At 36.3% G+C, this 22,978-nt stretch overlaps 1 long non-coding RNA gene across 2 annotated transcripts in view; it reads left to right on the top strand.

Moving 5' to 3' along the window:
* The window catches only part of LOC109493062, a 59,805-nt gene extending 37,170 nt beyond the window's left edge, over window positions 1–22,635 (top strand). The window contains exons 3-4 of one of the 2 annotated variants that reach the window (XR_002147086.3): window positions 12,306–12,539; window positions 22,472–22,635. This is a non-coding gene — a long non-coding RNA (uncharacterized LOC109493062). The remainder of the gene's footprint in view (window positions 1–12,305; window positions 12,540–22,471) is intronic. The other variant, XR_002147087.3, reaches the window with a different exon arrangement.
* The last annotated feature ends 343 nt before the right edge of the window (window positions 22,636–22,978 follow it).

Here is a 22,978-nt window from a genome sequence, read left to right as displayed (position 1 = left end):
TACAAGGGAAACCCCTAAGACTATCAGACAATTTCTCACCAAAAACTTTGTAGGCTAGGAGTGACAGGACATATACAAAGTGTTGAAAGGAAAAAAACTTCCAACCAAAAATATTCTACCCAGCAAGTTTATCATTCAGAATTGAAGGAGAAGTACAGCGTTTTCCAAACACACAATATCTAAAGAAGTTTATCACTACTAAACTGGCTTTACAACACACGTTTTAGGGCTTAGGTTGAAAAGAAATGGAATTATTAACAAGAAAACATACAAAAGTAAAAATCTCATTGGAAACGATAAACATAGTAAAGGCAGTAAAGGATAATCAGTTGTAAAGCTAGTTTTAAGATGAACTAAAACCACAACAATCAGTTAAAGGATACATAAAATAAAAAGGTGTAAAATGTGACATCAAAAACATAGAACATGGGGAAAGGGAATAAAATTTTGGTTTTGGAATATGTTCAAGTTTAAATTGCTATAAACTTAAAATAGACTATTATACATAGAATGATATATAAACCTCACAGTAACCACCAAGCAAAAAAATAAAATAAATACACACACATAAAAGTGAGAAAATTAATTACATAACACTAAAAAAGTCATCAAACCGCAAGAGAGGAGAGAAATAAGGAACATAGAGGAGCAATAAAAGCAGCAAGAAAACAACTAACAAAATGGGAATAAGTACTTATCTTTTAATAATCACTTTAAATGTAAATAGATTATATTCTCCAATCAAAGCAAGAGTGGCTGAATGGATAACAAGACACATCTACAAGAGACTTGCTTTAGAAGGACATAGGCAGACTACAAGCAAAGGGATGGAAAAAGATATTCCAAGAAAATGGAAATGAGAAAGCTAAATAAAATAAAACAAAAATAAAACAAAAACGGATTTAAAAATGGATCTGAATAGACATTTTTTTCCAAAGATGACATGCAGATGGCCAGAAGGCATGTGAAATTATGCACAACTTCCCTAATCATCAGGGAAATACAAATCCAAGCCACAATGAGATATCACTTTACACTTGTCAAATGATGATTATCAAATAGGAAAAGACAATAAGAAGTGGATGGCACATCCTCACCACTGATTATCTTTGCCTTTTTTTAAAACAGTATTCAGATTCCTCAAAAAGTTAGAAATAGAAATACCAGAAGATCCAGCAACTCCACTACCGAGTACCTACCTATTTGAAGAAAACAAAACACTAACTTAAAAAGATATATGTACCCTCACGTTCACTGCTAAATTATTTACAATTGCCAAGATATGCAAACAACTTAGATGTCCATTGTTAGATGAATGAAGATGTGATGTATATACACATAATAGAATGGTACTCAGCCATAAAAAATCATGAAATCCTACCATTTGTGACAACATGGTTAGACCTTGAGGGTATCATGCTAAGTGGAACCAAATCATAAGACAAATACCACATAATTTCACATGTATGTGAAGTCTCAAAAACAAAACAAACCAAGAAAAAACCCAGATGTATAAATACACAGAACAGACTGATGTTTGCCAGAGATGGGAGAGAGGTGTTGGGGGGGGGGGGGGGAGGTTGTAAAATGAGGGAAAGGGACCAAGAAGTACAAATTTCCAGGAATAAAATAAGTCGTGGAGGTGCAACGTACAGGATGAGGAATATAGTCAATAATAATATATTAACTTTGGTGACAGATGGTAACTAGACTTATTGTGGTGATCATTTTGCATCACATATGAATGTGAAATCACTATGTTGTACACTTGAAGCTAATATTGTCAGTTATACCGTACAATTGCTTTATGTCAATAAGACGGGCCAATCTTCAAGACAGTGAAAAGTTTATTTAATGAAATCTTTCTGTTTATCTGTAAAAAAAAAACAAAACACAATAAAACACAAAAAAACAAACAAAAAACTACCCAATTTGTAAACACTCACTGCCAAATTCTCTTAGTCCAACACTTTTGACTCACTGCATAATTCAGTGTGGTAGCTCGTGCTCAGGTCTAGTACGCTTTACTGCAAGCCTATACAGAAGAACAAGAGCTGACTGGCCAGGATCCCATCTACTGGAGTCCCAGTTCTCAGCTCTGCTGTTAATTCTCTGGGGGAATTAACTACCAACTATATGATGTGATTTTATAGGATCAGTAGAGCTTCTTCCGACTACTAAAGAAGTCCGATTTACTACTTGATATTTGCAAGTTAAACATTACAGCTTAATTCCTTAATCTTAATTTTAGCCCTCTCTTAAATCTGTGGCACTTATTTGAGTTTTAGGTAATTCTTTGCAGCAGGGTCCTAGCCAGGAAAGGCATTGCCCAAGAGGGTAAAGTGCCCATTTCTCAGGTAGTATGGACATAATTAAAAACCTAAATAGAAAGAAGAGGACTTGGAAATAAACTTGACGTATTCCATAGTTTATTGTTGACTCAGCTTAAGGCACTGCCAAAGCCTGATTAAGAAGAGATTAAATATTCTCTGAGCAGGTGCTGTGACTATTAGTCCACTCTAATGGATTGCTCTATACTAAACCTTCAAGGAATTCTTTCTCTGATCAACAATAAGCTTACAACAGCCAATGATTTTCTCTCTTCTCCCTCTACTCTTCTCAACAAGTTTCTATGTGCCACTAGTTTCTACAAAAAATGACTCAATGAGAAAAGGTCCCTAAGATTTTCTTCTCCTTAGAAATTTGAAAAGCCAAACAGTGATCTTTTTTCTACATTCTTCCTTTCATACCAAGAGTTGCTATGTATCCTTTCCTTCAACTTACCTTTCAACGTTTCATCAATCTTGACTGCATTTCTAATGTGAACTTTACAAGAGTGCAGTATAATACTGGTTTGTCAACTGCTACCTTCCAGATGTATTGCATTGAACTAGAAACATCCCCCTCCCCAAATCTTTATTGCGTAGGTTTATATGCTTTGCTGAACATAATATAAACCCAACAGAAATATTAAATCATGCTGAGGTTAAATCTGGTGTCAGTGAAACTACTTCAGACAAACAAGATTCTTAACATATTAGTATCACATTGTGGGTAGTAGGGCATGCTAAGCCTTGATATACATAGGACAAGAGTGGGAGCAAGGAGCTGGAAATAGAACCAGGGGTAGGGATGAGCACTGGATGGATTTAGACTTGCCTTCCCCCTAGGAATAGCAGATAATTTATATCATAGTCCAAAAGAGTGGTGTTAGTTCCAAGCATCCCTAATGTTAATAAGGATTCCATCTGCTGGACACCAGGAGTCACCAGGCAAAAGCAATGCACAAAGTCAGGTGGGTGGCAGCCTCAGAGTTTGGGTGGTCCATTTAATTTGGAACAAGACCCCCTTTCAATGGCTGGAACTCAGGGAAACAGCATCCAGCTGCCAAATTACAGGGAATGTCAAGTGCTAGGCATGTTGACAAGATCCTAGTCAGTTGGGCTGGAGTTCAAGGCAAGCCTCCAAATCCAGCAGGGGAACTGAATTACTAAGCAGAAATAAAGACACTGTCCCACACAGTTTCACACAGTAGGCTAAGACTAGATGGACAGACAGCTGCTCACTGCAGGGGAGCCATGCTTAGGAGCATAAGACTAATTTCGGATTTAGGTGACTTTCAGGTATCATGTGACTTGATCAAGATTGACAGAGGAATCTGGCAGAAAGGAGCCTAGGGGCTGAAGGCATGAACCATGCAGATGAATGGGGATATGGAAAACAGAAGTAGACGCTTCATCAGTACAGGTTGGATTTTGTCTTAGCTGTAAGATTTAACTCTTCTTTTCCAACACAGTCACTTGGGATTCTGAATTAACCAGTCTTCTGGTCTATTGAATTAATTGTGAAATTGTCAGTTACCCTTACTCTAGCCCCAGTGGACTCCAACCAGATAAAAAGGCTGATACCCAGTTACTCAAATATTCTGTGTTTTCACAAATGTGTAATGAAAATCAGCGGCAAGACCTGGATCAAAAGCCCCTTTACAAGAGGTGAGAATGACGCAAGGGCAATATTTGACATCGGATGTGGTAACATTTGTTACCCCAAGTACATCTTCTCAACTCAGCTGCCAGAATCTGCACTTCCACCAAGAGGAGTTAACACCTTTGGAATTCTTTTCCTGGGATCTTATCCCAAAGGCAATAACTGAAATATGGATTAATTTGCATGTTTTTGAATTATCAGAGCTTCGCCTCCCAATATCAGGAAGCTGGGCAATAAGAGTGAACCAGGAATTTGGGGTTTTAAGGAAGCAGTGTTGAAAGAAAGCAGAAGATGTTGACAAGTAATGAGAAAAGTCCCAGAGTTCACCTGGAAAACTGAAACTGCCCCATTCGTAATAATGAAGAAAAGAAGGGGTGGGGAGGACAAAGAGAGGCACAGAGCCTAAAAGCCAACCTTGGCTGCTCCATAACGTTCCTAGTGACTCTGAAAGCAGGTATCATACCTGAGGGTCTAGCAGAAATTTTAAAAGATGTCTAAAAAGGCTATACTACACCTACATTTTACTTATTTGGGGCTTATGGTACTACTCAAATAACACCCTCAAATTAGAAAAACAAAATGACATTCCAAAGGTGTAGTTTTCACTTGTTCTCCACTCCAAGTATTTTTTTCAAAGCCATTTTTGCTTCTGCACTCTGGCCTAGGGCCAACCCTCATCTTTCAGTGCCTTATCTATAGCCACCACCTTCTGACTGGTCTCTCTTCTTCCCTCCAACTCTGCCTTATTGAACTGAAAAATGCACATTTTGTCATTCCTCTGATCAAAGTCCTTCAATGGTTCTCAATTGTGTACAGAACAAATTCTGAGTGTCTTAAACAGATTGCATGAAGATTCTCTCCCATGGTGCTTCTGACCCATCTGGCTTTTTCTCTCATTTGGGGACTCATACTTTACCCTCTAACACCAGCAAACTCTTTGTAGTTTCCTGTACCCATCATGCCAAGTCTTGTACTCCTGAGCCTTACTGGAGCAACTCAGCTTGTAGAAATCAAGTATCACAAAAGACATGAAGAAGCAGGGGCCAGTCTCTAGGCTCAAATTGCCATATTAATTTCCCTTCAGCTTACAGAAGGTTAGTTTCATTGTAAAGATGAAAAAATGCAGAGACCATAGACACCTTGGCATTATCAAGCATTTATGGAGAACCCACAGAATACCAACTTAAACATGCAAGATGATCACATTCGTTTATGAATTACGTGAATTCAATTATGAATATATAACTGTATTCCACATTTGGCATCTTTAAGTATCCTTAAAGACTAAACAAAATGAAAAACTATAAAAATTATTTCTGGATTAGTAACATGAATCTTTTTCAATACTCAAAAAAAAAAAAAAAAAAAAACTCATTTAGTACAAGGAGCTTGCAGGGAGTGGCCTCCAAAGAATAACCCAAAGTGGAGATGTTAGATTCCTTAACCTGACCTTCATGTTTTCAGAGTGTCTTTTTTTTTTTTTTTTAAAGTGACCAGCATGAATCTATCAGGTTTGGACTTATTTACCAAGCTCCTGAGACTAATCTATAAAATAAGAAGGATATTTTTTTTTCATGAATAAGAAATATAACTGCAAAAGGAACTATCAATTTTAAATGCCACCCAACACATTCTTGCCCAGGATGCAAAGTATAATCAACATACCTATTAATTTGTAATGAGAATCAAAACTGCTGAGATATCAAACAATCAAGCTCTCTGTCTAGTACATATTCTTCCCACAGGCATATAGGGAGCAAATGAGGAGTTTCTTAGGGAGAATGTAATCAAATCCCTAATAGTGGCATGAATAGAATGTTTGATAACATCGACCTAAGATAATGTGTTGATAGGACTAAGTCTATTCTCAAGACCACAACGTTGACTGGTGTGCCTAACATTTAACACTTGAATTCACATTTTTATTCACTTCCATATAAGTGTCATGGAGTTTTTCTAGATAGGGTAATAAATGCAATAATCCAATCAACTGCTAACAGCCAGGTAGCCATTTTCTCCTAAAGCTAAATTTTCATCTTTCTGCTCCACTCTATTATTTGTTACTTCCTAAACTGAATCCTCAGAATAATTTATTTTTGCTATTTCCAAATTCCTAAGAAATGGAAGACAAATCTTAATATTTTAAGAGCTCTTAAAAAATAAAAATATCCTGGGGCGCCTGGGTGGCGCAGTCGGTTAAGCATCCGACTTCAGCCAGGTCACGATCTCGCGGTCCGTGAGTTCAAGCCCCGCGTCAGGCTCTGGGCTGATGGCTCAGAGCCTGGAGCCTGTTTCTGATTCTGTGTCTCCCTCTCTCTCTGCCCCTCCCCTGTTCATGCTCTGTCTCTCTCTGTCCCAAAAATAAATAAACGTTGAAAAAAAATTTAAAAAAAATAATAAAAAAAATAAAAATAAAAATAAAAATAAAAATATCCTGATAAAAAATGATAAAAGAAAATAAAGGCAATTTAAAGATAAAAGTATTCAGAGAATGTATATATTCATTTTCTCTAGGACCAAAAGAAATGCCAATTTCAACTATGTCAAGATACCTTTAGAGTTATCAAGATGTCAACCCATGGATACACAAACACAGGTGTATTTTTTTTTCCAGGATTGGTAAAAAAAAAAAAAAAAAAAAAAAAAAAAAGCTCCCGCTGGTAATTCTGAGGCCACTTGTGTATGGACTACTGGTTTGGAAACCATCCCTTCTTCTACATCATAAGTTTTCCAATTTGTATCCTATTTATGGTTAATAGATTTTTAAAAATCCAAAGCTCTGATAGTGATAATGAAGGATTATATTAATAAACATACTCTTATAATCTTTGAGTTACAACAGGTGACAGGCTGTAACAAACTGAACCAGTATCTTATTTTTTCCTCTTTGGTACTGTTGAACCCTGTGCCAACTGCATCAACACAGTATTTGTAGGCAGGAATAAGCCCATGTTGTTACATTGATACCCTGAGTGACGTTGATCTGCACAGATTGTGTCAAGCCTTCTTAGCATCTTAATTAATCTGCTTCAGTTCTTAGGAAGTATTCTTTATGAGACAGAACAAATTGTAGGGAAATGGACTTCATTTATTAATTCCATTTTGCATCACTGTTAAGTGATGCATGTACACATGTACATTCCCAAAAGATGTGAAGGCCAAAGCTCATGCGTGGGACCTTGCCTGCCCACTCCACTCCGTAGCCCACTCTGACCTACCCCTTCCTTTGTATCAAATATTCTCTGTACTTCTCAACTTGGCCTTTAGGAGTTTCAGTATTCATTCAACTCTGAGAGAAAGAAATTTTGCAATGATATCAAGAAGTTGAAAGTGATTTATATACTTAAGTAGCTTTATTTTTAACTACTTATCATAAGGAGATAATCAGTATTTTTATGAGGGAAGGACAATTATTACTACACTCTTCATATAACCTCTGATTATGGAAAAAGATATATGATGTTTATGTAAAATGATATTTTCTGCAACATTACAATACTCCTGAACTTGGAAATACCTTAAATATTCAACAGTTAGATGTTGAATCTCAACAGTTAGAGGATAGAAAATTGAGAAGACATTAAAATATAGGTTTTTGATTTGTAAGCTAGAAAATGGACATGTTTATAATAAAATTTTATGCATTAAAGTTTCATTGAAACACAATTTCAATTTTGTATATATAAAAAAGTTGTGTGCTTTATAAATAACTTGAGGGAATATTACCAAAACTGAATAGCTTAGGTGGTAGAATTAGAAAATGATAAAATAAAAATTGTCCTAAGAGTTCCTCCCTTAATCAGCATGTCAGTCTTCCCACTTTAATTTTTATCTCAAAGTAGTAATTAAATACAGTAATAAATGCAAAAGTAACTGCCCCTTGAATTAACCCACACTTACCCCAACGCTGCTGCCAAGATGCAACCACTATGCATTCTTTAGGTTTCTTCTTTCTCATGGTTACCTCCATTGCTAAGCCATACTCATATATTAACATTCAATATTCTCTTTGCTGTACTGTAATAGATGTCAATTTAGATATCTTATATGTTTTTTGCTCTCCATCATCATAATAGCTTGGACCATTTTCAGTTAACACTATAAAAGTATTTGATATTATAAGTAATTTTTATTTACTGAGAGCCAAATAATATATAATATATTCCCTTTCTTATTGGTTTTCTTTTACAACTAACTACAAGTCCCTTGTTTTTTCCCCTCCTTCTTCCAACTTCTGCCATATAATAATGTCTTTAGTTCTCTGGTTGACATTCTATCAAGTATTCTACCAGTCCCCACTTTGTCTTAGAGATGTCTCTCCTAGAGTTGCTGTCTTTCTCCAATCTGGGTGGTTTTTCTCCAGGTCTGCTCACCAGTATCATCATTAGATGTTTTCTGTTTTGTTGTTGTTGTTGGCCCCCGCACCCGCACACCCCCCCCCCAATCCTATGCCACTTTCTGGCTTGGATAACTTTTTAATTTTGAGTACATACTACCCCCCAAAATAAGAATTTTTAAGAGAGAAAGTTTCTAAATTCTTGTGGTTTAAGAATTTATTATTTATACCTTCACACTTGAGAGTTCATTTTGGTTTAGACTTTATAGTTTTGAGTTCTTAGGTGGATAAAAATTTAGGGTTTTGTTTTACTGTTGGATTAAGCACTGGATTATGAAACAAATTCTTAAGAAGGACTTTTACTTTGTAGTAATACATAGTCATACTCCACTTTCATTTCATCCTCGTTATTGCCTTTTTGGCTTTATTTCATGTTTGTCATTTAAGCTCCTTAGAGTTTTTTTGTTTTTTTTTTTTTCTTCAATCCAGCCTGATTATATTATTCCACTTCCATGAAATAATCTATTTGCATTTAATGAAATTACTGGTACATTTAAGTTTAACTCTGTTATTGTCTTTTAAATCTGTCTCCTCTCTTCTCTTTTGTTTTGTTTACATTAAATATTTTCATTATAAAGTTCTATTTTATTAAACATTTTAGTAGTTACACTGAAGATTACAAAATACCTAACTTATTGGAGTCTGATAGTGATTTCTAATACAAAGTTATAATAATGGTACATATGCCACATTGTCCCTAAACAGACAATCCAAGACACTAAAACACTAACTCCATTGACCACATTCCAGGCTCGTGTTTTTGTTTTCTTATATTTTAATTCTATACTACAATCCAGAAGAATTATTAGAATTTTACATATATAAATACCCCTACCCTGTGCTCTTCACTCTTGTGTTACAAAGCTTCCATATGGAATCATTTTCTTTTTGTGCTAAAGAACTTTTAGTGTTCCTTTTAATAGGAGTCTGCTGGCCACAATTTTATTTTTTATAGCTGGAAAACTATTATATTTTTACTTTCAACCGATATTTTATGTGGATTTTCCTTTAAAAGTTACTTTAAATGTATCCTTATTTCATCTATTAAGAATTTAGCTGTCTATTTTGTTATTGAAGTTAACATTTGCCTCTAATTTGAAGATTTTATATTTCACTTTGGTTATTATCGATTAAATAACAACAGGTCTATTTTTTTTTTTTAATTTATCCTGCTTGGGGTTCATAGAAATTCTAAAATACGTGGCTATTTTTCTTTACTATAATTTTCTCAAATAGCATTTCTTGACATGTTTTTCCCATTATCTTTCTCCTTTCTTTACTGACCTATCTACTTTCCTATTTACTAAGCTCTTAACTGTGTCCAATCTGCTGTTAAACCCAACTATGGAATCTTCATGTCATTTATACTCTTCTAGAATTTCAGTTTTATTTTTTAGAAATTAAGGCGGGTAAAATCAAGATCTTTCCATCTATTTTATTAAATATATTATTTACAGTTATTTTTTATTTATTTTTAATTGTTCTTAATGTTTGTTTTTGAGAAAGAGAACAAGTGGGGAAGGGGCAGAGAGAGAGGGAGACATAATCTAAAGCAGTCTCCAGGCTCTGAGCTGTCCCTGAGGTGGAACTCAAACTCAAACTACAAGATCACGACCTGAGCCAAAATCTACACCCAAGCAACTGTGCCACCCAGGCACCCCTATTCACGGTTATTTTAAAGATTATGTCTGATAATTTTAATTGCCAGGTCACTTGTAGATCTGTTTCTGTTGTCTGTGTCTTCTCCTGTAGTTGTTTTGCTATTCCTGGTAATTATTGACTGAATCCTGTTTATGTATGAACATTTATAGAGTCTCTAGATAAGTGACTCCTTCCAACTTCTAGTAGTAGTACTTAAATTATCTTAGTCTGATCTGATTGAGCTAACTTTAGGACAATCTGTATGTTCTAAGGTCAGCCTATGTCTGAATTGTCCTTACTCCAAACATATATCCATTAATAATATGAACAGTTTCCTAGAGTTCCTCATTTATGATGGATTCTGAACTCCAATTTTTTATTACCCAAGCACCATGAGAACACTAAAAACAAACTATTTTGGAGCCTTTTGCTCCATGGCTATTTAGTCTCAGGCTCTGCTAAGACAAGTGAGTTTTATCTCCCGCAGAGCAATGGATACGTACTTAAGTGGAATCTTAAAAGCACCAAGAAATTTATATTAACATAATTGGATTAGGGGACGTAGATATTCTAAACAGTGGGGGGCAATAGGAGCTTAAAAGCACAGAGACCAGAATGCAAATGGAGGTTTGGGGGGGGGGGTAATTAAGCAGTGTAATTAGAATGAAGTGTGTGTCCTGAGGAAAACTGGCAACAAAATTTTAGGAAGATGAATTGGCCCCAGTCTATACAAGGTTTTGAAACCCAGAGCTTTCAATAATTTTGGAAAGATTATTTCAATAAACCTGAAAAAAAATGATATGCATTGAGCAGATATTTTTTTCTTAAAGGCAGGGAGAAAAATTATATTTTGGATAGGCAAATAAAAGCCAAATGGATAGTTTAGGAAATGTTACATCAACCAGGCCTATATAACATTTGGAGAGAATAAGGAAGTCACAGAATGCAAACAAAAACAATTTATGCCTTAAGTTGAAGTCAGTAATTATTTCTTAGGGCTTCCCAAGAATAACATCTATCACAAAGTCTTAGGTTAATGTAAGGATCTTCAAAGGTCTAGCTGTGCTTCCTTCATACTCTCTGGTACTATACAAGTACACAGGAATTTATTTATATGCTAGGAAGTAGGTGCTATTGTTGATCCTTACCTATCCCCCTGTTTTTGGGGAAAAAATAGCCAACTGTTGACAAGAGTTAGGTATCTCATAGGAATCAATCTACAGTAAAATGTCACAATGTTACACAATCATTTGAAAATTATCTTTTCTAAACTTACAAAGTCTAGAGTGCTAGGAGTTATATATTCTAACACTACCACTTAGGAGTATCTGTCCAGAATGGGGACGTATGCTAACTACATTTATAGATAGTTCCATGTTTATATGCTATCAGCAGGATGAAAGCAAGCATGATATAAAGCATGCTACAGAATATGGGGACTGGAAAACTATTCCAATCACAACATGGCACTGCTGACAATCATACAGTGAATTGCAGTCAAAATGTCTGATTGAAAATCCTTTGGAGGAGAGATGTTTTATATCAGAATGGCAGCCAACCCTCCTCTCAACCCTCATTCTCCTCTCCTTGCTATCCAGTCCCTCAAAATCCATGAATATTCATGTTTAAATTAATAGGCACAAGGATCGACTCTAGTATGAACTTCAGTTCTATTATTTGCTATATTTAAAGTTCTACGGAGTCTAGCTAGTGATGTCAACTTCTTTCTGTGATCAACAAACGGAATGTGTAGTTTCTGAATCAATTCTTCCCTTTCAGCTAGTTATGCCATTCTCCTCCTACTGCCTGGAATAGTGAAGAGGGTTGCTCCATCTCTCACTATGGGAGCATCAGGCTCATATTTTGTCAGTAGAGTACCCTGGGATGCAAGATGCCTTGTTATGCACATCCAAGCTATTACTACTAATTGTTCAATTAATTTGCTATTGTATATGGATAAAAATAATGGGTTTGCCTTCTTTGTCGAAATGCCCCCTTAAGCACAATTACATTGCAATATCTGTGCAAAGGCGGTCCACATGCATCGTCAGGTAATTGTCACTGGAGAAAGCTCCATATGCTAATGAATTCTCTTTATCACTGAGAGACAAACGTCCCTGCAAGACTTCTCTAAGGTACATTTATATATCAAACCAACGATAGGCCCAGCCTCATCATAAGAAGAACTGGGAAACTGCAAGTGCTACATCATCATCTTCAGCTCATTTGAGGCATTAGCATTTTGCCATTATCATTTGTTTCCCCGTTCCACCTTCTCCAGGGTAATAGATGTGCTGTGCCCTCAGGGTGCCTCCCACCCACAGACTTCAGAGGATGCCTCCAACACTGAGCCACAGACAACATGAATGAAGGTACAGATTACAGCTGTAACTTCATTAAAAAGATCTGGTGGTGTAGAAGCAATAGAGAGATGTGACCAGAAAGCACAGCATGGCTTCATGATGAGGTGTTCTCGTCTCCTGGCTCTGGATCCACAGCAGCAGCTGAGGTGCTAGTAAGAGACACTTGATTCACTACATTATCTGTGGGGAATTACCCACTGCCTGGTCACACAGGATAGAGAATTTTATATTAAACTGGTAACAGTGTATTAGGTTCTCTGTAGATTAGTTTATAGCACAATAAAGCCAAATGAGTGAGGCATTTGTAGTGGCCAGAGAGAACTGGCTAAAAATCAAATTAATATAAATGATAATATCAGTGACAATACCTTCCATGTTTTGATTAAAGCATTCAAACTATGCAAAGCACTTAAAGGAGATGATGTCATCTGGCAATGTCTGATGACTAACTAGGTTGCCTTCATTTACTAATTCTTACGGTTGTATTAAGTTCCCACTCTTATGAGTCAGACACTCTCCTAGGCACTGTGAATATACAAGAATTCCTACCCAAAAGGCTCTAAGCCTAGTAACTTTCCTGAAATGCCATGCTGCAGAAAAGGTTAAAGATCACCAATCAACTATGTTTTGATTGTCATATCTAGGATATGAATTTGTCACCCACTGCTCAATCTGCCTCTGAGATATTGTACCATCACCCACAACAGACCCTCAGTAGTACCCAATATGGCACCAAGAATGCATTGTTTCTGAGTGTTGCTGTTCACTGCATATGTCTGGCAAATATTTCTTTTATCACATTGTGACTGCTAGACAATGATGACTAGTCTACAAGTCTTTTCCACCCTTTCAATGCATAAGTGTTGTGTGCACATATTTTTAAATATTTATTTACTTAGGAAGAGAAAGCATACATGAACAGGGGATGGGCAGAGGGAGAAGGAGAGAGAGAATCTTGAGCAGGCTCCATGCCTAGCATGGAGCCTGATACAGCACTCAATCTCAATCATGAGATCAGGACCAGAGTCAAAATCAAGACTCAGACTGTGTGTACATATTTTGATTAGTATTTTCCTAATATGGCTATGAAACCAAATAACTGGGTGAAATGCTCAAGAAGATTCAAATTTCCAGGACCATTCCATACACTCTGAATCAGACCACAGGATTGAGAGCCTGGAATATCTATTGTTTTTAAATATCATAGGTGCTTGTGGAAGCACTTGGCCATGGCTGGAGAACTATCGATATCTGGGATAAACATTTCCTATCACTTTCCATCATAAAATTCCTGACCTGTGTTCCATTTGCAGCTAATAATTTAAAGCTCTAATATATATAATATATATGATTATATTATAATTAATAATTATATTAATCATAATAATCTTTTACATATGTGTACAGTCTTACATGCATTGGGTTTGTCCTGTCTCCTAGTCCTGGGATCAGATGACAAGGCCTTGGAAAACTGAAGCAATTAACTTTTCAGTCCTTTTGGACTCTGCACCTTTGTACAAACACAGTTTTGCAAGCAGGAACAAACACTATTTAATTAAACAGAAACCTTGTATGGTGTTAATCTGCTTGGAAATTGTGGCAACAATTAGCATCTTAATTAATCTGCTTCATCTCTCTGAATATTCCTCACAAGAAATGTGAAGCAGCAGAAATTACACAGGCAAGGTCTCCTCAATTTGTGGTTTTATTTGGCATTACTAGTCAATGGTACTGAAATCCAACATAGGTTCCTCCCTGAGGTCCAGCCACTGCTTCCCCATGTATTCTGCAAAATAGACTCTCAGAACCATCTGACATAGCCCCAATAATGCATTACGTTTTAGTGTATCTCTGAACCCACAGCAGCATCTGGGAACTTGTTAGAAATAAAAATTCCCCATCCCTACCCAAACCTACAGAGTCAGACACTCTGAGGATGAGCCCAACAATGTGCGTCAACAAAGCCCTCCAGGTAAGTCTGATGCACTCAAAGTTCGAGAACCACTGCTGTAGTTAATAACTTTTATATCCTTTCCTATACTGGGCACTATACTAAGCATTTTGAGGTCAATTCCACTTTTAATTGTCTTATTAGTTGAGGCCAAGTGATAATTTCTATTTCGCCTGATCCTTTATTGTCTAAGTAATCTGGTCATCAGAATCCACAAAACTGAATTGATCATCTAATTCCTGAGAATCGGTCAGACCACCAACCTGCCAGGAGCCAATATGACTGAACACAGAGACTTCATTCATAAATCATTTATATCATGAAACAGGAAACCAAACTGGATGTAAAATTCTTCATTCTCAAATAATGCATAGGATGAATTTTAAACTATAATTCCAACTGGATAATGAACCCACCAAAAAAAAAAAAGTTCAATTCATCAACATTTACAAATACTGTCTCAAGACAACCAGAGTTTGAGCTTTGCAGTGATTCACTCATTCACTCTTAATTCACACCTTTTCATTTATTCTTCTCAGAGATGCAATGGAAGGTGTGACAATAACAGGACTAACCTCTTAAACATTCTAGAAATCACACATCCAAAGGAGTGTTCTCACCTTCACAGTTTTCAACTGCTCTTTGGGAAGTGTGTACCCTCATTCCCAGTGTTTGAATTCCACCTGAGATCTAGTTTAGAAGAGGTCTTTCACTGCCTAAAACACATTTATTTCAATAACCCACCAGGAGACCAATTCATCTGAGGGGCAATTTACTTTCATAAAAATGTCCATTTAATTAAAACAATTCAAGTGTGGTAAATAAGGTTCATCATCAAAGCCAGGTGATCACACTTGGGCATTACAGCTTTTCTTGATCTAAACGTGATGAGTTCAGTCTTATGATATTAAATCTGGATCTGAAGGTCATTTTGACACCGGTGGGGCCACATATAGCTTTTGTTAAAGGTGACTCTTGAGTTTCTAAGTTTTGGTACTCTGGCAAAAATACACATGTATTCATTCTTTTAACAGATTTTTTATTGAGCTTCTATACTGAACCTGATGCTGAGCTGCCAGCAATCAAAATAGACACAGTACCTCTCCAGATAAAGCTATTTTTAGTAACACCTTTGTCATTCCAAGTTTCAGGTAGCTTTTGACTGCTGACATACTTTAGTAATCAATGGTGAAATTACAGTTGTGCAGTTGTAGTCATCCCTCTTTTAATTTAAAGAAAACATTATACCTCAGTCGTATAAGGCCAGTAGTAACATACAGGTAAAGCTAGGCAAGTTGTCATTCTCAGCTTAGAAGTGAAGGTAGTGAACAAAGATAGCAAGGTTCACACATACTCAGGTGTCATGTTAACCACTATCATGCTAAGCTTACTAAGTTGGAACATAATCAAAAGAGATTAATATAAACAATTCCAGTACTATCTAAATGCTTTATTTTTTATTAACTTTGTAATTTTTTTCTTTTTCAAAAATATTTTTTTTTTTTTTTACAAAATTTATTGTCAAATTGGTTTCCATATAACACTTAGTGCTCCATCCCAACAGGTGCCCTCCTCAATGCCCATCACCCACTTTCCGCTCCCTCCCACCCCCCCCATCAACCCTCAGTTTAATCTCAGTTTTTAAGAGTCTCTAATGGTTTGCCTCCTTCCTTCTCTGTAACTTTTTTTTCCCCTTTCCCTCCCCCATGGTCTTCTGTTAAGTTTCTCAGGATCCACATAAGAGTGAAAACATATGGTATCTGTCTTTCTCTGTATGACTTATTTCACTTAGCATCACACTCTCCAGTTCTATCCACATTGCTACAAAAGGCCAGATTTCATTCTTTCTCATTGCCACGTAGTATTCCATTGTGTATATAAACCATAATTTCTCTATCCGTTCATCAGTTGATGGACGTTTAGGCTCTTTCCATAATTTGGCTATTGTTGAAAGTGCTGCTATAAACATTGGGGTACAAGTGCCCCTATGCATCAGCATTCCTGTATCCCTTGGGTAAATTCCTAGCAGTGCTATTGCTGGGTCATAGGGTAGATCTATTTTTAATTTTTTGAGGAACCTCCACACCGTTTTCCAGAACGGCTACACCAGTTTGCATTCCCACCAACAGTGCAAGAGGGTTCCTGTTTCTCCACATTCTCTTCTCTCCAGGATCTATAGTCTCCTGATTTGTTCATTTTAGCCACTGTGACTGGCGTGAGGTGGTATCTCAGTGTGGTTTTGACTTGTATTTCCCTCATGAGGAGTGACACAGACACACAGACCAATGGAATAGGATAGAGACTCCAGAATTGGACCCACAAAAGTATAGTTATTTTAATTAAACATCATTATAACCTTAGGATCATAATAGCACACATCTCCTATTTTACAGATGGGGAAACTGAGGCACAGAGATAGAGTAATTTGCCATGGCCACATAACTAGATGGAGCAAAGCCAGGCTTTTAACCCACACAGTCTGACTCCAGAGACAGTGCTCTTAACTGTGAAGCTACTATTTCCTTAAAGAAATGGCAATATGAACATAAAACATTCATAGCTAAATGTGGTTGTATTGCTGTATCTGCAATTAAGCTAGGCAAAATCTCTCCTCATTCAGGGAACTGGCCCAGTAACTGACAGTCCTTGGGTCAAGGAGAGCGAGATCTGGCTTTGCCTTTGATTTTATTGTCCCCATCCTGATCAGTTCTTTTCAACTGCATTAACCTAGAACCCTCACAACCTTGAATCCTTGTTCTCCCAGTAAATTGGCTGTCATACCTTTGAGCCCACTGTCTGTGTTTCAATCTGTTTTCTGGTTTGGGGGGCTTTAATGCAAGTCTTCTGCTTACTTTACTTTCCACTATGACACTACCCACCTCACTCACTCTCTGGGTCTGTGCCATTTTCTCTCTACTACTTTTTCCATTTGAATTCAATGTGGCAAGAGCTAGCTTTTACCTCTCAACCCCACCTTCTGAAAAAAGCGACTTGCTTCACTGAGAGTGGTATTAATAAATCAGTCAGAAACGAATTCTCCATGTCTATTGTCTCTGGTTTCTGAAGCCAGGACAATGAGTTTCATCACCACAAATTATCTCATATCCCTAATCAAGAGCAAACAGAGATAGCACAATAACCTCAACCTTTTCTAATCCATTAATATTCATGAATTCAATACATTATTTTATCATATATTACATGCACAATTGTACAATATTACCATGGGAACTATCTTCCAGAGATCTTCATGGTTTGCTCTTTTATTTTCATCAGCTTCCTGTTCAAATGTCACTTATTCAGAGACTTCCTTGTATAAAATAAGACATGTCTCTCCAGTCATGTCTAGACCTCTCACCCTCCTTTATTTTCCTCATAGTATATATCATCATTTGAATGTTTTTATTTACGTCTTGAGCTCCTTAGAGACATTGGACTAGAATATTTCATTTAGTTTCCCAATGTCTAGAAAAAGACTAAGAATAGAGTCATTGGTCAAGAAATATTTAAAAATATAACAAAGATATTGTTTTTCAGAATGTTAAAAAAAACTAAATAAAAGTAAGCTTTAAAAATGTGCTTACCGAGTGCTCCTTATGTTACTATCACTCATTTTCTGTGGCTGTAAATGGTAGAAATATGAAAAATTTCTTATTACTTTATGCTAATTTACCAAATTACACCACTTGGGTAACATATAAGCATTATAGGAGTTCAAAAATGGAACTAAAATTGGTCAAGAAAGCTTTACTGAATAAATATTGAATTTTATATTGAAGGATGGATGGATTTGGATAGATTGAGAGGTACACATACTCACACACATTTTTATGTAGCTAGTGAGATGATCTCTTACTCATAACCATTAGATAAAAGAACTATATTTTAAGGTCTATATTCTATGAAATATGATCCCAAACAAGTAGATTGGTTTTTGTGTTAGATTTCCACCCTACAATAAAGATGGCTTTTAGATAGGTGTCTGGGTGGCTCAGTCAGTTAAGCATCCAACTCTTGATTCCAGCTCAGATCATGATCTCACGGTTCGTGAGTTTTAACCCAGCATTGGGCTCTACACTGTCAGTGGGATTCTCTCTTTCTCTCTCTGCCTCTCTCTAAAATTAATAAACATTCTTTTAAAGATGGCTTTAGAGAACATGTACTCTAACCTTTAAGAGGTGCTTGAGCCCGAGGGCTAGGATTCTTTAAGACAACTTAGTAGTGGGTATAGCAACTTGCACATAGGGAGCACTACCAATAAAAGAACACTGCCGTTAAATTTCAGAGACCTCACATCTTATTCCAACTCTCTAGAGGCCCACATGTACCTAATTCACAACTCTTTAATAGCTCTGTAATTCTATCCCTCGCTCCATCAACACACACATGCACAAAATGACTACAATAATTTGAATTACACACTCAGTGGCATGTGACGTATTTAACAATGGTTGAATTAGAACTTGTGCAAGAGACTGAAACAATGAAACTTTGGATTATAATTCTATATGCTGAAAATAATACCACCTCTTCCCTGTTTTGGCCTAACCTCATTCTCTTTCAAGAACAAGTTCAAACTACACAACTCAACACTCTGCTTGTACTTAGAATTCATTACTGAAGAACATAGTTCCTTCTTGAATTGTTTGTTAAATGAGAATAATACCTGTACCACAATTATGCAGCTAACAGATTAATACAGCATCATTGATCTCAGAGTAGATTGTGGACCACAAAAATCACTAGTTCAGCATCCTTATTTTACAGACAGGAAGTTGGGGGGGGGGGGGAGGAAGGTCCAGTAACTTGTTCAAAGATCACTAAGCTAGAAAGTGGCACAAACACGATCATGACCTAAGTCTTCAAACATCTAAGAAAAAGGCTTTTGTATTCAAATGTGCTTAGAAATAATCTCACAAAGTAATTTTACAGAAGTTCACAGCATAATTATGTCTGAGTTACTTGTTATAAACTAGATACGGTAGTGAAGCCATAGAACATGATCTTCTTCTCCATCAATATTGTCCAAAGTGTGTGAAACAGAATACAATCCCCAGGGAATAGATGTCATTCCAAACAGACTTCAGACCAGGATATAGAAAGTCAGGAAGAACATTATTCCCACTATAATAAACTACCATCTAATCTATAAAGATTATAAATTTTCTTGAGCCCAGAGAGCTTGTATTTCAGGGCAAGCAGTTAGTAAAGTCAGACACTAGTCTGGGGCAAAGCATAAGAGGAAGAGGAGGCCAGCATACAAGTGGATAGATAAAGAATTTGATTATTTTTTTAGTGAATTGTTATAGGAATGTGGAGAGCATGAAGGCATGGAAACCCTGGTTTGGGGTAGCTACAAACACTAAGTGGGTTGTCACTCATTCTCGGGCTTTTCTCCACACACCTCTACTGGGGGCTCATTTAAAAAAAATGGAGGCAAGACTGTAAATCAGAAAATCTTAGCAGTGTAATCCTCAGGGAGGAAACCAGCACAGGTTTGAGAAGGTCACAAAAGCCTTGCTTGCACTCTTTTCCCTTCAGAAACAAAAGCTTTAAGCTCCTGGGGTAAGGGTATCATACTGTGGCCCCGGGGTACAGCTGAAGAAGGCTTACAGCTGCAAGTATAGAAGAAAGAACAGAAAGCAGGTAATAAATCATCCTGGGTTCAGACCATTGGTCTTCTACTTCTTGGGGAAAGACAGGATCATGAAAAAGGCCTACTCCTGAGACCCAGACACACTGGGCATGATTGAGGCTAAGGGTGGACCTGGATAACCAAGAAGACCTCTGGCCCTAACCATCAGGCTAACAAGTCTACTACCACAGGAAAATCAGGAGCATAGAGCAAGAGACTGTTTATGAGGAAAGAGAGTACAGGGGAGGCCAAAACTGGAGTGTCAATCAGGAACGCTGAAGAAAAGCCTCCAGCAAACTAGACTCCATCCTACATACAAAGGACTGAGAAATCTGAAGTCAATGGCACACTGAAGGTGAGCATATGAACTAGAAAATCCAAATCCAGCTCAACTACTGACTTAATTTAGTCAACACCCCACAATGGCAGCCTAGGAAATTAAGTGATGTGCCCAGTATAAAGCATACATATTCTTACCTCAGTCACTACCATTACACATAAAATATCTCACAGTCACTCAAAAATAACAAGACGTATGAAAAACAACTACAGGCCATTATCTACAGGAATTTTTTCAAAATAGAATCACAGGGGTACCTGGGTAGCTCAGTTGTTTAAGTGTCCAACTTTGGCTCAGGTCTTGATCTCACAGTTCATGAGTTCAAGCCCCGTGTCAGGCTCTGTGCTGACAACCCAGAGCCTGGAGCCTGCTTTGGATTTTGGGTCTCCCTATCTGCCCCTCCCCGACCCCCACTCATGCTCTCTCTCTCAAAAATAAATAAACAAAAAAAAATTTTAAAGCACAATCACATATGATCCATATGTTGGAACTACCAGAAATAAAATTTAAAAGATTAATTAAATATCATGAATATGTTAGTGGAAAAGGTAAATAACATGCATGAATACATGGAAAAATTTTAACAGAAACTATAATAAAGAGTAAAACAAAAATGGTAGGCATAATAAGCCATGATAACAAATATTAAGAATGTCTTCCACAGACTCATCAGTGGACTCAAAACAGCCAAGAAAATGGTCCGTGAACTTGAAGGTCAATAGATACTAAACTAAAAACCAAAAAACAAAGAGAAAACACAGTGTGGGGGTAAAACAGAATATAGTGAGGGACAATACCAGATGTGTGTTTGGAATTCCAAGAGATGTGAAAGAAAATTTTAAAAAAATATTTGAAGGAATCATAGCTAAACATTTTTTAGAATCACAGAGAACCAAAACCCAGAATATCAAAAAAACTTTAAAAAGTTTCATATTCAAACTACGAAAAGCCAAAAAAAATAAATAAATTTTTAAAGGCAGTCAAAAGTGTTTGAAGCAGAAAAAGAAATACGGCAGACTTTTTGTCAAAATCTATGCAAGCTATAAGACAATACAGCAACTTTCTCAGGGTGCTGAAATAGTACCAAACTAAAGGAAACTATCTTCCAAATACAAATGAACTCCTTTTAGACAAACAAAATTTTAGGGAATTCAATACCAGGAGACCTGTATTACAAAAACAGGGATCTATTAAAAAAATAATTATTCTAAGTATTTCAAAAGCAACTTAATATAAAAGACCCATTTTTCTTATTTTTAATCACTGTAAAAGATAATTAACTCTGGAAAAAAACAGTCACATTGGACTTTGGGTACATAGAATATATAAAAATGATGTATATGACAAGAATAGCAAAAATTAAGTGGGCAATTAGAAGTACAATAATTTAAGGTTATTGTACTACTTGTAAAATGGTGTAATATTTGAAAATAGGTTGTTATTAAAGACATATACTATCCACCTGAGAGAAACCACAAAAAATTTTGAAACAGGCATAGACAGGCTAATATTGAAAATTAAAGAATTATTTTTAAAAATCCAAAAGCCTGCAGAAAAACAACAAAAAAAAAGCAGATGGGATAAACAACTGGCAAGATTATCTATCATCCATGTCGGTAAGTTTAAATGTTTAAACAGAGTTAAAACAGAATTTCACAATGAATAAAAATGTAGCACCCAACCATATGCTATCTGCAAAAAAAAAAAAAAAAAAAAAAAAGTAAACTACATAAGATTTAGACATATAATTTGCAAATAAAAACATGAGAATATATACACATGTATATAAATATGTACATATTAGAGTTGGTATGGTATGTATCCCATACTAACTCTAATTGAAATATATATAGCAAATAAATCCTAATGTTTATAATAATTTCAAAGTAGATTTTGGAAACATATCTATGCTTGGAAGCCCTGAACAAATGTAACTTGTATAAATCTTTGTATAAATCCTTCCCTAAACTCATTGATTAGATTTGACCTCTTTCTCCTCTGTACACCCAATTTGAACCCTTATCACAGTGATGACCTCTGAGGGTAAGGATCTAGGACTAATTCTAGCCAATAAATTGTGAGCTGAAATAATATGCCCCTTCTTGCTCTGAGCACTTAATTGCTAAGTCCAATAAAAAAACCCTTTCCTTTCCTCTAGCACAACCATGTTCAAGCAGATCACAGGTCCATCTACATGGGTTTTAGAAAAATATTTGAGGAAGAAACCATAGTGACTCTGGATGACATGAAAAGTAAGCGAAGCCTGTGACCCATGGGTCAAGTCAGTTGCCTGCTTCTGTAAATAAAATTTTGTTGAACACAGCCAAGACTATTCATTTATATATTGTCTATGGGTGCTTTTGTGCTACAGTGGCAGAGTTGAATAGTTGTGATGAGACTGTATGGCCCACAAAAAAGGAATTATTTAGTAGCTAGTCCTTTAAGGCAGGGTTGGACTGGGGTGAGGCAAATAAAGCACCCAGAATGCAAAATATAAGGAGGCATTTACTCTCAGGGTCACACAAGTACTAACTGCTCTTGCACTTGGTAACTGGAATCACCAATTTTAAAGCAATAGTTAGATTCAGAAATGCTGAATCATACCTACCATGTTTAAATACTGTATGGCTCACAGGGATAAAAACATGGCAAAAATATTAGATTT

Source organism: Felis catus, chromosome D3, assembly GCF_018350175.1.
Source record: "Felis catus isolate Fca126 chromosome D3, F.catus_Fca126_mat1.0, whole genome shotgun sequence".
Classification (NCBI taxonomy): Eukaryota; Metazoa; Chordata; class Mammalia; order Carnivora; family Felidae; genus Felis; species Felis catus.
The sequence above is the reverse complement of the archived record's forward strand: the minus strand, read 5'-3'. Positions and strand labels throughout refer to the sequence as shown.